This window comes from Anser anser, assembly GCF_964211835.1.
Source record: "Anser anser genome assembly, chromosome: 3".
In the NCBI taxonomy this organism is placed as follows: Eukaryota; Metazoa; Chordata; class Aves; order Anseriformes; family Anatidae; genus Anser; species Anser anser.
The window spans coordinates 37033974-37047523 of NC_139722.1; the positions used below are offsets into that span (position 1 = coordinate 37033974).

General features: G+C 36.8%; 1 long non-coding RNA gene across 1 annotated transcript in view; it reads right to left on the reverse strand.

The window, feature by feature from the left end:
- The window catches only part of LOC310898049, a 70832-nt gene extending 59393 nt beyond the window's left edge, over positions 1 to 11439 (reverse strand). The window contains exon 1 of the long non-coding RNA XR_014582918.1: positions 11343 to 11439. This is a non-coding gene — a long non-coding RNA (uncharacterized lncRNA). The remainder of the gene's footprint in view (positions 1 to 11342) is intronic.
- Between the last annotated feature and the right edge of the window lie 2111 nt (positions 11440 to 13550).

Below are 13550 nucleotides of genomic sequence, written 5' to 3' on the forward strand. Positions count from 1 at the left end.
CTTTCCTTTCCTTTCCTTTCCTTTCCTTTCCTTTCCTTTCCTTTCCTTTCCTTTCCTTTCCTTTTTTCATAAAGCTGTACACCCTCTATACAACTTTAAGCATTCTTCTTCAAGGGATAGGGACATAATGACTCTTTGAGCACTTTTTTCTGAGTAGTCTCAGGACACTAAGAGCAATGAACTAGAAGAAAATTCAAACCCACAGTTTCTCCGTCCCGGAATTTGAGTTTAGAAGCCAAAACCCATGGTGGTATTAGCAGTGATCAGGATGAGGACTTTGACACTGTGCTTTGTGCACAGTTAAACAGAGAAAATCTGGACCACAGGAAATAAGGACTTGTAAAGGGGATTGTACCTCCCACTCTGAAGCTGATAGAAATCTAGTCTGCATTACAAAAATACTTCCTCAGTCACCTCATGAGCCCATTACAAGTGTGCACAAGGAACTTACTGGGCATGCACATAATTCACAATTTGGCCAAAATTCAGGTACCTACCCCAGATGGGTACGCTGCTTTTGTCCAGAACTAATGCAGGTAGGCGAAACGTTTTCATAAGCACAATCTCGTGCAGGCAAAGGTAGCTACCGGGCATGTACCAACCTCTAAAACTGGCCAAAATTCAGGTAGCAGCCCCATACAGGTATGGTGCTTTTGCCAGAACTTAAGCAGGTAACACAGAATTTTTCGTAAGTACAATCTGGTGCAGGCAAAGGTAGCTACCGGGCACGTACCAACCTCCAACCTCCAAACTAGCCACACTTAACACTGCTAAATGCAAGAAGGTAGAATCTGACGTTTAATCACTGTATGGAAAAAGAAAATATTTTTTTCCCTATTTGTACAGAGAGACTCAGCTACAAACCACTGACTGTAGCAAAAGTAGAATTTCTTAAGGACTTCAAAAGGTACGTTTATCTGTTTACTGGTTTTCCACATGAGATGATCATAAACACATTTACTTAACTGCTCCTTCTTCCTCCAGTGTCTTCCTATGCAATACATTAGCATCCATAGACCTCTAAAAGTGTAGGCCAGCTTCCGCACAATAAAATCAAAGAGCAGTGTTGCTAAGAGCCCGGTGTCAGCCTAGATGAAGTCTCTTATGAGGGCTTGGACTTTGGACCATTCACCATGGCTAATCAGCATGGCTCTTTTATACATAGAAACAGAAATCCCCCCAGAACCAGCTTAACTTTTTTCAGTGTGCAGGTACCAGGAACTATTTTCAAACAAAACTTACACACTTCTCTGAAGGCTGTTACACTATGTTACTGTCTACCAGAGCAGAATTTTTTCTTTCACCTTTTATTCTGATTTTATTCAATAATATTTTTACCCGCTATGATGGCAGAAGGTAGAAGATCTATTCATTTGTAGCAACAAGATAAATTTACAAGACCTTGCCATATACGTGTGGCACAGAATCTCTGAAAATACATGAAATATGACAAGGTATTTTTTTTCCCCAAACCCCAAAATGCTGCCTTTTTAATGTGCTCTGGGAAAAAATATATATATATAAATAAATAAATGAAAAATGCCAGATGACAAATGCTAAGTGCTTATTGCTTAGCAAACACGCTGAACAAATATCACAAACTTGCAAAGCCATTAAGTACAGGAACCCATTCCACTGAAGCCCAGAGCAGGAAGACAAATAAAGAGCTAGCTCTACACTCATGGTAATATAGTTAAAGGCAACTGAGTTACAGCTAAATTGAATGGGAAGAGACATGTATTGTGATTCAACTATGTTGTTACACATTGCTTTATATTGCATACAAGTATTTCATTTTAGGAGAATGAAAGAACTTGTTACAGAAATGGTACCACATTGTGAAAATTAACACAACAAAATTAACTTTTTTTTTTTTTAATATGAAACGTTCGTCTGTTATTTTTAATTTCCTTTCTACAATAAAGGAATGGACCATGCAGTCAAGGAAATTCAATTCACCATCATTCAGTTGTTTTACTAATATACCTAAATCCTTGAATATACCCTTGATCCTTGAATAATAATATATCCTAAATCCTTGAAGCTTCAGAAAATTTACCATAATACACTGCAAGCTGACTACCATGTACCATGTACTTTACCATCATTTGTATTCAATATTTTTGCATACGTGAGTAAAATAGAAGGTGAGGCAGTTGTCACAAAGTTATATGTAAGGTTACAAACTGAGAAAAGCTGTGAATATCTGGCTCTCTGCCAAAGTTGAACTACATAGAAAATAAGGGGTCTGCCAAGTTTTTTGAAGCTAGATGGTCTATCATAATCTGGAATTTGGGCATGAGTCAAGGACACTTGTTTGAAAGCAGAAATGATTTACTTTTCCAGCAGCAAAACAGTCTCAGATTCTCAACAGAGAGATTTTATTATTAATATTAATTATTATTATTATTAATAATAATTATTATTTTATTTTATTTTGCACAGAATGGTATACCTCTCTTACAAAGTATGTTAAATTTATTTTAGCAGTTCTATCCATGTACTTCATTGATAAACAAATCTTATGTTTTGACAAAGTCAATCCATAGTTCTGTTTTCAACAAACACAGGATGATTTGCCAAGGCCACCTTTGCAAACTGGCCACCTGACTAATCTGAAATTTTAAACTAAGAGTAAGCCCTTTTGGAAACATATTTTGTTAGTACTCAAGATGCCTTTTAGCACATTTCATTGAAAACTCTCTCTCAGATCTTAAGAGCTTGATAATGCAATAATTTGTCTCTTCATTCCTTATTGAATTATATGTATTTGTAAAAAAATCCTTGGGGAATGACTCAGGTGAAAAATGCTGGTAAAGCAATAAATCTTGTTAGTCAAAAAATATATATAAATGAATATATATATATATATACAAGATTGAGAAAAAAGATTTTCCTTCAGAATAAGGACTACAACCTTCCAGAAGATGTCCCTACTCAGAAAATAACAGTAAATAGGAATAAGAATATAGCCATCATATCAGTTAAGGATAAGATTTATTTGAGAGAAGGTTATTGGGATTCTCATACACTAGAAGGGAAAATGTAGGTGTTTACAATGCCACAGTCATCCTGTAAACATGGTAAAAGTTCCCAGGTGCAAAGCTTTATCCATGTTTTTTGACATGACTGAGATCCCATGAAAAAGAGACAGAAGATAAATCCTGTGCTGTAAGTGACCACAGTCTACAAATGGAAATGGATAGACATTCTTGAACAGAATTATGTGCAAAGAATTTTAAGGGGAGAATGAAATCTAGAAAGCAGAGTTCCACACTTCTAGAGAATATCAGCAGTAAATTACTTGGAACAAGTTAATAAGACCATCTTTAAGGACACAACTCAAACAAATTTGGGTGTTGTTGTTGTTTGTTTGTTTGTTTGTTTGTTACAAGAGCTCTAGCTCAGCGACTTGTTAGTTAAGGAGGACCCAAAGGAAATATGTAGCGTGTCTTGCACAGCCGGATGTTTAACCCAATCAGAGAGACCACACATTACAGCTAGAAGTCAGGGCAGTGGTGAGCATTCAGATCATCTTCTCTGACCTGTTTCTGTCTTTGCACCTCTCTTCAGAGAGTTGTACATCTGCTGTCCATGGACATGGAGCACTGTTCATCTGGATGTGACTACATATCCTTCTTTCCTTAATGTGCATGGATACTGCACCTGAAAAAGACTCCTTGAAGGACTGCAGTGATGATTTCTTTTACATTTTAGCTGCCTTTGTGGAGCAACTAAACTTTCTAAGTCCAGGCTAGAATAGGCTTTGCTATCCATAGGTAAAGGACCTCATTTAATACTCCCAGTGCCTGATGTCTAGGTTGCAAGAATCTGCTGGCTCAAAACATTCTGTATCCAAAGGACACACTGGCCATTTGGAGGTCAGAGCTAGAATTAAGGTGCAATGTTATCTAAACCATATTACTACCCTATAACTTCTGTTGCTGCCAGTGGGCCCAGCTATAAAGCGTAAAGTGCAAGATTGGGAGCCAAAACCTAAGAAGGTTTAGGATCTTGATTGTGAAAAGAAAAAAGGAAAAGGAAAAGGAAAAGGAAAAGGAAAAGGAAAAGGAAAAGGAAAAGGAAAAGGAAAAGGAAAAGGAAAAGGGAAAAGGAAAAGGAAAAGGAAAAGGAAAGGAAAAGGAAAAGGAAAAGGAAAAGGAAAAGGAAAAGGAAAAGGAAAGGAAAAGGAAGAGAAAGAGAAAGAGAAAGAGAAAGAAGAGAAAGAGAAGAGAAAGAGAAAGAGAAAGAGAAAGAGAAAGAGAAAGAGAAAGAGAAAGAGAAAGAGAAAGAGAAAGAGAAAGAGAAAGAGAAGAGAAAGAGAAAGAAGAAAAGAGAAAAAGAAAGGAAAAAGGAGAAAGAGAAAGAAAAAGATGAAAAAGAAAAAGATGAAAAGAAAAAGAAAAAGAGAAAGAAAAAGAAAAAGAGAAAGAGAAAGAGAAGAGAAAGAGAAAGAGAAAGAGAAAGAGAAAGAGAAGAGAAAGAGAAAGAGAAAGAGAAAGAGAAAGAGAAAGAGAAGAGAAAGAAAAAGAAAAAAGAAAAGAAAAGAAAAAGAGAGAAAGAGAAAGAGAAAGAGAAAGAAAAAGAGAAAGAGAAAGAAAAGAGAAAGAGAAAGAGAAAGAGAAAGAAAAGAGAAAAAGAAAAAGAGAAAAGAAAAAGAAAAGAAAAAGAAAAGAAAAAGAAAAAGAAAAAGAAAAAGAAAAAGAAAAGAAAAAGAAAAAGAAAAAGAAAAAGAAAAAAGAAAAAGAAAAAGAAAAAGAAAAAGAAAAAGAAAAAGAAAAAGAAAAGAAAAAGAAAAAAGAAAAAGAAAAAGAAAAAGAAAAAGAAAAAGAAAAAGAAAAGAAAAAGAAAAAGAAAAAGAAAAAGAAAAGAAAAAGAAAAAGAAAAGAAAAGAAAAAGAAAAAGAAAAAGAAAAAGAAAAAGAAAAAGAAAAAGAAAAAGAAAAAAGAAAAAGAAAAAGAAAAGGAAAAAGAAAAAGAAAAAGAAAAAGAAAAAGAAAAAGAAAAGAAAAAGAAAAAGAAAAAAAGTGTGTAATCTGTAGCTCTCTGTCAAAAGCAAATACAATAGGGTCTGTTCTGGTCAATGGTCGAGTAAGGTTCAGAAAATCAGAGCAGATTCTTCCTGCACAGATAAATGACAAGATATGGATATGCTCCCTTACAACCACTTATTCTTGCCAAGAGCTCTGGAAAGTGGTGTACTCAAGCACTCAGATGAAGGCTAGTGTTTACTGGAATCTGCTTTGAATTGCAAGAGGATACGTATATTATTAGGCCTCAGAACATTCATTGGCTCCATCTGGGAAATAGTTTCCATATTCTCAATGCAAGCTGTAGCCCCCAAAGGAAACTGCAAAGAAAACCATTTAAATGAATAGGAGCAACATTTACCATGAAGGGAGCCAATAAAGTCACAAATTGGACAATAAAATTACAAAAATTGTGCTGCTTACTCAGAGCAGTTCCAACCCAGAGCTGCTATCGGGTAATTTCCTGAGGCGGATTTTGTCCCAAAGTCACTGTTAGAAGTGGTACTGTATTTAACTTCCCCCAGTAAAATAACAAAAGCAACTCAAAGAACAGGGTCATAAATCTGCATTCTTTCCTAGCGCTTCTGTTTCTGTCTGTGCAAAGCTCTTGTTCTCTCAAAGAAGATGGTAATGCTGGCAAATTCACAGGTAGCCCCTTCCTGAGCTTCAGCTAAACACAGCTGCAGGTAAGGCAGTCGGCCTCAACAGCCTGCTTTGCTAAATGGCAGCTGGAACATCTGTCAACAACTGGCAGGCTTCGGAGCCCTGCCTTGAAAAAAATAACTTTTTCCTCAATTTTGTGTATTCTTGTCATCATGTGATAAATTGTGGACTATTCTTCCATTGAAAAGCTTGAGAATTAAATCAGTCTTTAATAAATCTAAGCAAGAGAAAGCGTGTTCAGACAAAGCTATAAAAATAATAATAAAAATATGTATTTTTCAAAGCTATTTAGTTTATGATAGATCTGAACTCACAGCCTGTGATAAACTTTTTCTTACTTCAATAACCAGATTTTGGCTTTTCACAGCAAGTCTTTTTCACAGATTCACAGATTCACAGATTTCTCTAGGTTGGAAGAGACCTCAAGATCATCGAGTCCAACCTCCGACCTAACACTAAGTACTCCACTAAACCATATCGCTAAGCTCTACATCTAAACGTCTTTTAAAGACCTCCAGGGATGGTGACTCCACCACCTCCCTGGGCAGCCCGTTCCAATGCTTAATAACCCGTTCGGTAAAGAAGTACTTCCTAACATCCAACCTAAAACTCCCCTGTCGCAACTTTCGCCCATTCCCCCTCGTCCTGTCACTAGGCACGTGGGAGAACAGACCAACCCCCACCTCTCTACAGCCTCCTTTCAGGTAACTGTAGAGAGCGATGAGGTCGCCCCTGAGCCTCCTCTTCTCCAGGCTGAACAAGCCCAGCTCCCTCAGCCGCTCCTCGTAAGACTTGTTCTCCAGACCCCTCACCAGCTTGGTCGCCCTTCTCTGGACTCGCTCGAGCACGTCCATGTCCTTCCTGTAGCGAGGGGCCCAAAACTGAACACAGTACTCGAGGTGCGGCCTCACCAGAGCCGAGTACAGGGGCACAATCACTTCCCTCGACCTGCTGGCCACACTGCTTCTTATACAGGCCAGGATGCCGTTGGCCTTCTTGGCCACCTGAGCACACTGCTGGCTCATATTCAGCCGACTATCCACCAATACTCCCAGGTCCTTCTCGGCCAGGCAGCTTTCCAGCCACTTATCTCCCAGCCTGTAGCTCTGCTTGGGGTTGTTGCAGCCCAGGTGCAGGACCCGGCACTTGGCCTTGTTGAACTTCATGCAGTTGACCTCAGCCCATCGCTCCAGCCTATCCAGATCCTCCTGCAGAGCCTTCCTGCCCTTCATGTTCAGTTCAGAAATTAATCATATGAAAAGAATAAATTACATGGCCAAGTCTGAATCTGAATATGTGCTGTCAGTGAGTTCAGGTAGGACAAATGGATTTTCAATAGTTAAAGAGAAAGAGAAATACAGAGCCTTAAACTGATTGTTTTTCCAATTATTTATATACCTGCACACCAGAATTTGTTCCAGTTTTGGACAGAAGCTATATTTCCTTGCTTTTGCTAAATATTAGATCTTGGATTTCTATTCAGTATTACTGATGCAACTGAGCATAAAACATTTTGCAATCTGAATAAGTGGTTGTTGTAAAACTAGCTCTGTAAGAGACAAGTTAGAAGCAGAGTATCGTTCTGCGTGTAACTTAAATATCTTAGAAAACACATATACAGACAACAAAACATTTAGAAACAAAACCAGAGAGTGACAAGCATTCCAGAATTCCAAGTTACTTTAATATGACAATATGTTTTGACAATATGTTTTGAAGTTCTATGACATTGTTTTCCTACAGAAAGCAATTTCTATAGCACTTCATTTTTCTCTAACTTAGCACCCTGGGTGCGCTTCATATACTTTTTGGATCTAAACTCTTTCTTTTTCCCCAGTTCAGTGAAACCAAGACACATAGCCATTTCAAAGGCTAAATTGTTCAGTAAACAATACCTTTCAATTATAGACTCGAAGAGCAGGAGGAATTTCTTCATGAAACATGTTTTACGTAATGAATTAATATTAAGATGTTAAGCAAAATGAGTCATCCCTATCATAGTTTACATTGGAAAAGGCAGGTACATTAACATTTTTAGCAAGCTGCAGTATTATAGTGACACAATCTGAATATACAGTGGATAGGGAAGTAGCTAGGCACATTCTGTGGAAAAAAGTGTCAACATGTGCATATCAGCCAAAAATTACTTATATCCCTTTCTTCTCCTCCCTTCCTCCTTCTCTTCTCTTACCCCAGGCTTTCTCTTGCCTTAGGAGATTTTGTTTGTTTATATCATTTTGTTCCTTAGGACACAGATAAGTTTTCTAAATGAATCCATCTGCTCCATAATTATTGCTTACTCTCACACACAAATGTATGTGGGCTATGTCCAGCACTTATTCTCGACATTAACATAGGGCATGGGATGAGAAAATTGACTATAAAAAGAACAAGAAATCAGAAATGTTAAGTTTTCCCAATCCATTACTTATTCCCCTCACTGAGTGCATTAGATAATGATTGGTAATGATATAATCTGGCCTGAGTTCTCAAGTGTGTGTGCCAAATATCAGTGGCCTGATTTTCAGAAGTAGAAAACTGTCTCCAAGACACACAGACGTATTTAATGAATACGCAACATTTTTTAGCAATGGGCAAAAGTCACAATGTCAAGATCTGCATTCAGATACCACCAAACCTAGAATTCACTTTGGATCATAACCAAATTTTGGAAAATATTTGGAAATAAGCTCTCATCAGATAAGAAACTAACATTGTCAGAGAAAAAAAAATGCTCTTAGAAACTTCACGTGTTTGTCCTGCCAATACTCTCTGAGTCAAACAGCTCTTTATCATCTGCAGTGTGTAAGAAGATTCTATCTTTGTACAGTTTATGACTTTTTAGAGGAGACTCCCTGAATCTCAGATTGCAGACTCTGAGTGTAGAGCTTGTCTTCTTTCTCTGTCATCTCTCAAGTCCATATGGAAATAAAACCAGTGGCAGGTGACAGGAAAAATTATTACAACTCTTAAACATCAACTAGAAAAAGTTAAATAAATGCTGATGAAATGGAAAACATGGTGATGAAATATGAAGTGGTTAATATGTTAAATTCATCAGTGGATTGGTATCATGAAATGCTCTCAATATTCACCTGTGTCAGTGGAAGCTGATGTGCTCTAAATTTCCAGTGAGCTGCTTTACAGTCTCTTGTAGCCTCTAGCTCTCTTTAAAGAGAACATCTGCCTTTAACCAGGAATGATTAGAAGAGGCTCACAGAAACCAAAGGGACCTCAGGCTGTCTCTGTTTCAGACAAAAAGATGTATCATGACCCTTCACAAACCTAGAACACTGAATGGGTGCTTCCAATGAAAAACGAGTAAAAACTAAAATGAGTAAAAAGTACTTTTTATTGTTTTGCTATACAGAATACATGACAGTGGAGAATAAGATCAACATTATTTAGATTATAAATTATTATTTTTTTTAAGCAGGGGATATCACTTTCTGTACATTTAGATAGTTACCAGCAAAATAGGAACAGTTTTCTTTGCTATTTTCAGTCATTGAAATCAAGGTTATTATTATATGCATAATAATGATAAACCATTGGCTCATGGTCTTCTTTTTCCAAGTATTTTTGAGCCATTTTCAGAAGCATATTATTCAAATTATAATTAAAAATAATATTCCTTAATATTTCTAATGACAGCACAGCATATTTGGAAAAGCATATTTATGACTAAGTAGCAGTCCCTCGCCCAAGATTTATGCAACATTAACAGTCATGCCACATATCATATGCTGTGCATGATTTAGTTATGTCCAGCAAAAGTCCAGCAATATGCTATATAAATATATATCTTAAAGTGTATCTTCAGGTGTTTTTAAATAGAATTAGGGGGTTGTTTCTACCAAAGTCATGGGTGCGGTACTTGTAGACCCATCCAGTCTATAACCAGATCCTGTATGAAGAACAGTATATCTGGTGATTGCACAGAGTTTTGCATAGGCTATTACAAAGATGTCTAAAACATGCTTTTAAGAATAACATGAGCTGAGGTTTGCACTGCCACAACTGTACAGGGATTATTTCCTAGGCTGGAGAGTTTAAGCTGTATAAATTTTGTGCCTGAATTTTTGGCTACAGTCTAAACATATCCTTATGAGCAAATTCTCATCTTATATACACACAAAAATTCAAACAAAGAATGTATCAATAATGCTAAAATATGGATCAGATAGATACGTTCATAAGATTTTGGGCAGATTGTGGTCCTGAATGAAACAAAATAAAAAAATACATAAGTTTTATTATGTCATTGTGTTTAAATTTTGGTTTGTAAACACCAAATGAATTAAACCATATGGATTTTATAAATAATATTTTTAAACTTAACTTTTTAGTTACTCAGAAGTGAGAAAGCATCGTAAACTATAAACCTTGATTTTTGTATCTTGTAGCTCAAGGCCATTCCAGGACCAGAAAACTTTTCCATTGAGAAATACACTTCTAAAAATGCTCTTCTAATCCTTTCTAACGTTTGGAAATATTCTAATTTATTATTATTATTTTGAAACACTCTAATCTACCAAGGACTGAATTTACATGTCAAAGTACATATGCATGAAAATTAGGCTTCACAATGGAAACACTGACTCAACCCTAGCTATAATACAGCCAGGAGCACCATTATAATCATAAAAACTTCACTTGAGATGTCCTGTCTGCATATACACATTGCTTTTTAAACACCAATTCACAGTCAACAAAATGACAGGTTCAAACAGCTTATACCACAAATTCCTAGCAACGTACAGAATTAATTCACTTATCACGAAGACTTTAATCCTGCTTCCAGTGCTTATGAATCATCATAAAATCCATGTTTTATGAGATGAATTGTATAATTCCTGGTACAGCTTCTGTACTATGAAAATAAAACTCTAGGGTTGGACTCAGTGTGGGTTGACTCATTCAGTTTAATCAAGCTGTAAATCTCGAGGACTCTGTAGAGCCAGCTTCAGCTCAGTTCTCTTAGAGAACCTCTTAGCTTAGAAACTCAGGGTGGTGGCCACATTTATTTCCAACCCAGATTTATTTCTTCTAGTACTGTGTGCCTTCAAAATGGAAAAATATGACTTTGCCAATCCAAGAAATGTCAGTGATTAACCTCTGCACTCTTTTGTACGTTAGCTTTAGGAAAAGGCTGTAGAGTGTGCATTTCTGACTATTGCTCCTCTACATCAGTCCTTTCTGGAATGCTCCTTTAGTCATTTCTGTAGGGTCAGGTTGTGAGATAAGAGAAAAAATTAACTGCAGACCTGAATCCATGTGAGCAACCTGTGTTTTGTTTCAAAGGCAATGCAAAATGCAAAATGAAAAACATTCCAAGTTTTGCTTAAATCAAAAATTACCAAAATGTAGAGCAAATAGTACAAAAATACACCATCTTCACAAGCATGGTTTAATTAGAGATTTAAAGAAAACTATTGGCAAACTGAAAAATACAAATAATGTATCTTTTTCCTTTTTCCCTCAAAGTGGGATTGTAATACTGAAAAGTGGATGTTTGTAGTAACTCTTTGAAAAGCATTCTTTCAGTGGACAGATTTGCCAGAGGAACAAGAAGTAATCCCCCCCTCACTGTAGCCTGCCACAGCCAGTGTCATGTAGCAGGGAGAAGCCTGACCCACAACACACTAACCTCAGTTGGATCATGGCCGCAGCTACCCTTGCAGTAGATCCTTTTCTTCTGGTCGTTGTGAAACAAAATGTTGCACTGCTTCGCTATAGCCTGCTGACTGCTGACAAGCTAATCCCTCATGGCAGACTGCCTCTACCCCGAGAAAACACACACAGACAATGCTTGCTGTCAATTTAAGAAGCCCTACAGATCTCGTACGCACTGTGTTTTGAACAACCATCTAGCAAATGTGTTCGTTCAGGCTCTGGTGGAGCCAAGGTGATGTCAGTATCTCTATTATTATTCTGCTAATGATCTCCAAAAATTCTAGAGCTCTTTCTTGTATTCATTACTGAATGCAGGAAAACAGAATTATACAATCCTCACAATTTCATATAAGGAAATGAAATTGCCACAATACCCTGCATTCTGCTTAAACAATAATAATAATCTAATTTTCAGGGTACTCCAAGACAACCCTTTGCTTGCCTACAAGTGTGTGAGTTGAATGGCAAACTTGTACAGCTCTGCTTTCTCTGCTTTCCCCCACAAAGCTTGACTGTGGGCTTCTCCTGTCAGGGTACAGAGTGCCCTGGGGAAGCAGCAGGCTGGCAGCTCCTCTTGAGTTGTGCTAATCATCTCTGGCTCATAACAGACGGAAAACAAGGAGACCTGTAAAGACGTTTCATGACAATGCTGCTGGTAGTACAATGGGCTGATACTTATGTTGCTTGACAATGACAGACTAAATTTGCCTTCTGTGCAAAGAGACAAAGATATTTGCAGATCAGGATATAAAGAGTTATTACACTTGAAAAAAAAGTTTGGACAACATAAAAATTGTTAACTCACCATTATTAATTAAAAATTCCACATTTTATCACAGAAGTTTTTGTCTCTTTCAGCTGTTAGGGAATCTGTCACCTCGAGCAAGGAAAACTTGGAGATGCAGGAAAAAAGTGGTGTTTCTTTATCAGTAATGGTGTTTTTCATGTCTAAAGTTTGAGCTGTCAGAGTAAAGCACGAAAGAGTTTACCTCTTACTCACTTGGGATGTTTGCTGTTCAGTATGGCTCAGTTTTAGCTCCAAATCTAACATTTCATGGGGTCTGTTCATTGACACAGAATTACAGCCCCTTGTCAGGGTCCCAGTCATGTTCTCCTGACAGGGCTAGCATTCACCTCTCTTGTATTGATTTCTAAAATTTAGGTGTTAATGAACTAGTAGAGTAGGTTCTGTCTTTTTTCTTGTAGAGTGGGGAGTTTATGTCCAATAATATCTTAAATTTACTGGTCTAAACTATTTGCTATATTTGATTTAGAAATATTCAAAAACAAAACAAAAACAACAACAAACAACTCTCCAGGACAAATTCAAAGGCAGATATTTATAATCCCATTAGCATAGTTTTACAGTCTATGCATACTACATACTACATCTTTGATATTCAAATAATCTTCAATATTTTTGCAATCTTTGATTGTCATATAATCTTCGAATATTATAATCTTTAAAAAATGGAAAGAACATCCTTGGCTAATAAAGCTTTTTATTTTCATATTTTTCCGTAACTCTAAACAATTTTAACTTAGAGACAGTAAATTTTACTTGCTAATAATAATGCTTTGTCATATTTGAGCATACATTATATATCTATTTGGGGAAAAAAGTTTCTTATGTACAGGATTTATAGAGGAGGAATAATAAGTCTGCAAAAGTCAGTAAGCCACCAGTGTAAAATCTACTTGCGTAATGAATAGTACAAAAGCCTAGAGAACTACTTTCACAGTCAGCTGTAGTCATTTGTCATCTTTATTTATGGTTTTCACACTGCACAAGCTAGGAATAATCTCCTGTCTGATAAAGGCAAATTATCTGGATTAAGGGTTTGGGGACAGGAAGGGCAAGAGGAAATAGCAAATGATTGACATAAAGAGAGGTTTGGGCTGATGCCAAGTGCTCTGCAGGTTTGGGATTACTATGTTGTTTCCTGCTTTTTAGCAGGCCTTTGTTTGTATTTGTTCTTGTTCTGCAGGATTCTTCCTTCAGGGCTCAGCCACATCCATGGGTGAAACACCTCCTTATCAGAATTCAAATACACCATGAGAAAATTAAGATTCTTCTATAAGGAATTCCTGTATGACTTTTCCTATTGCTTAACAAAGCTGTAGATTCCCAGATGTGTATTTCACAGCACTGGATGTTTTATATATAGCACCCATCTCACTG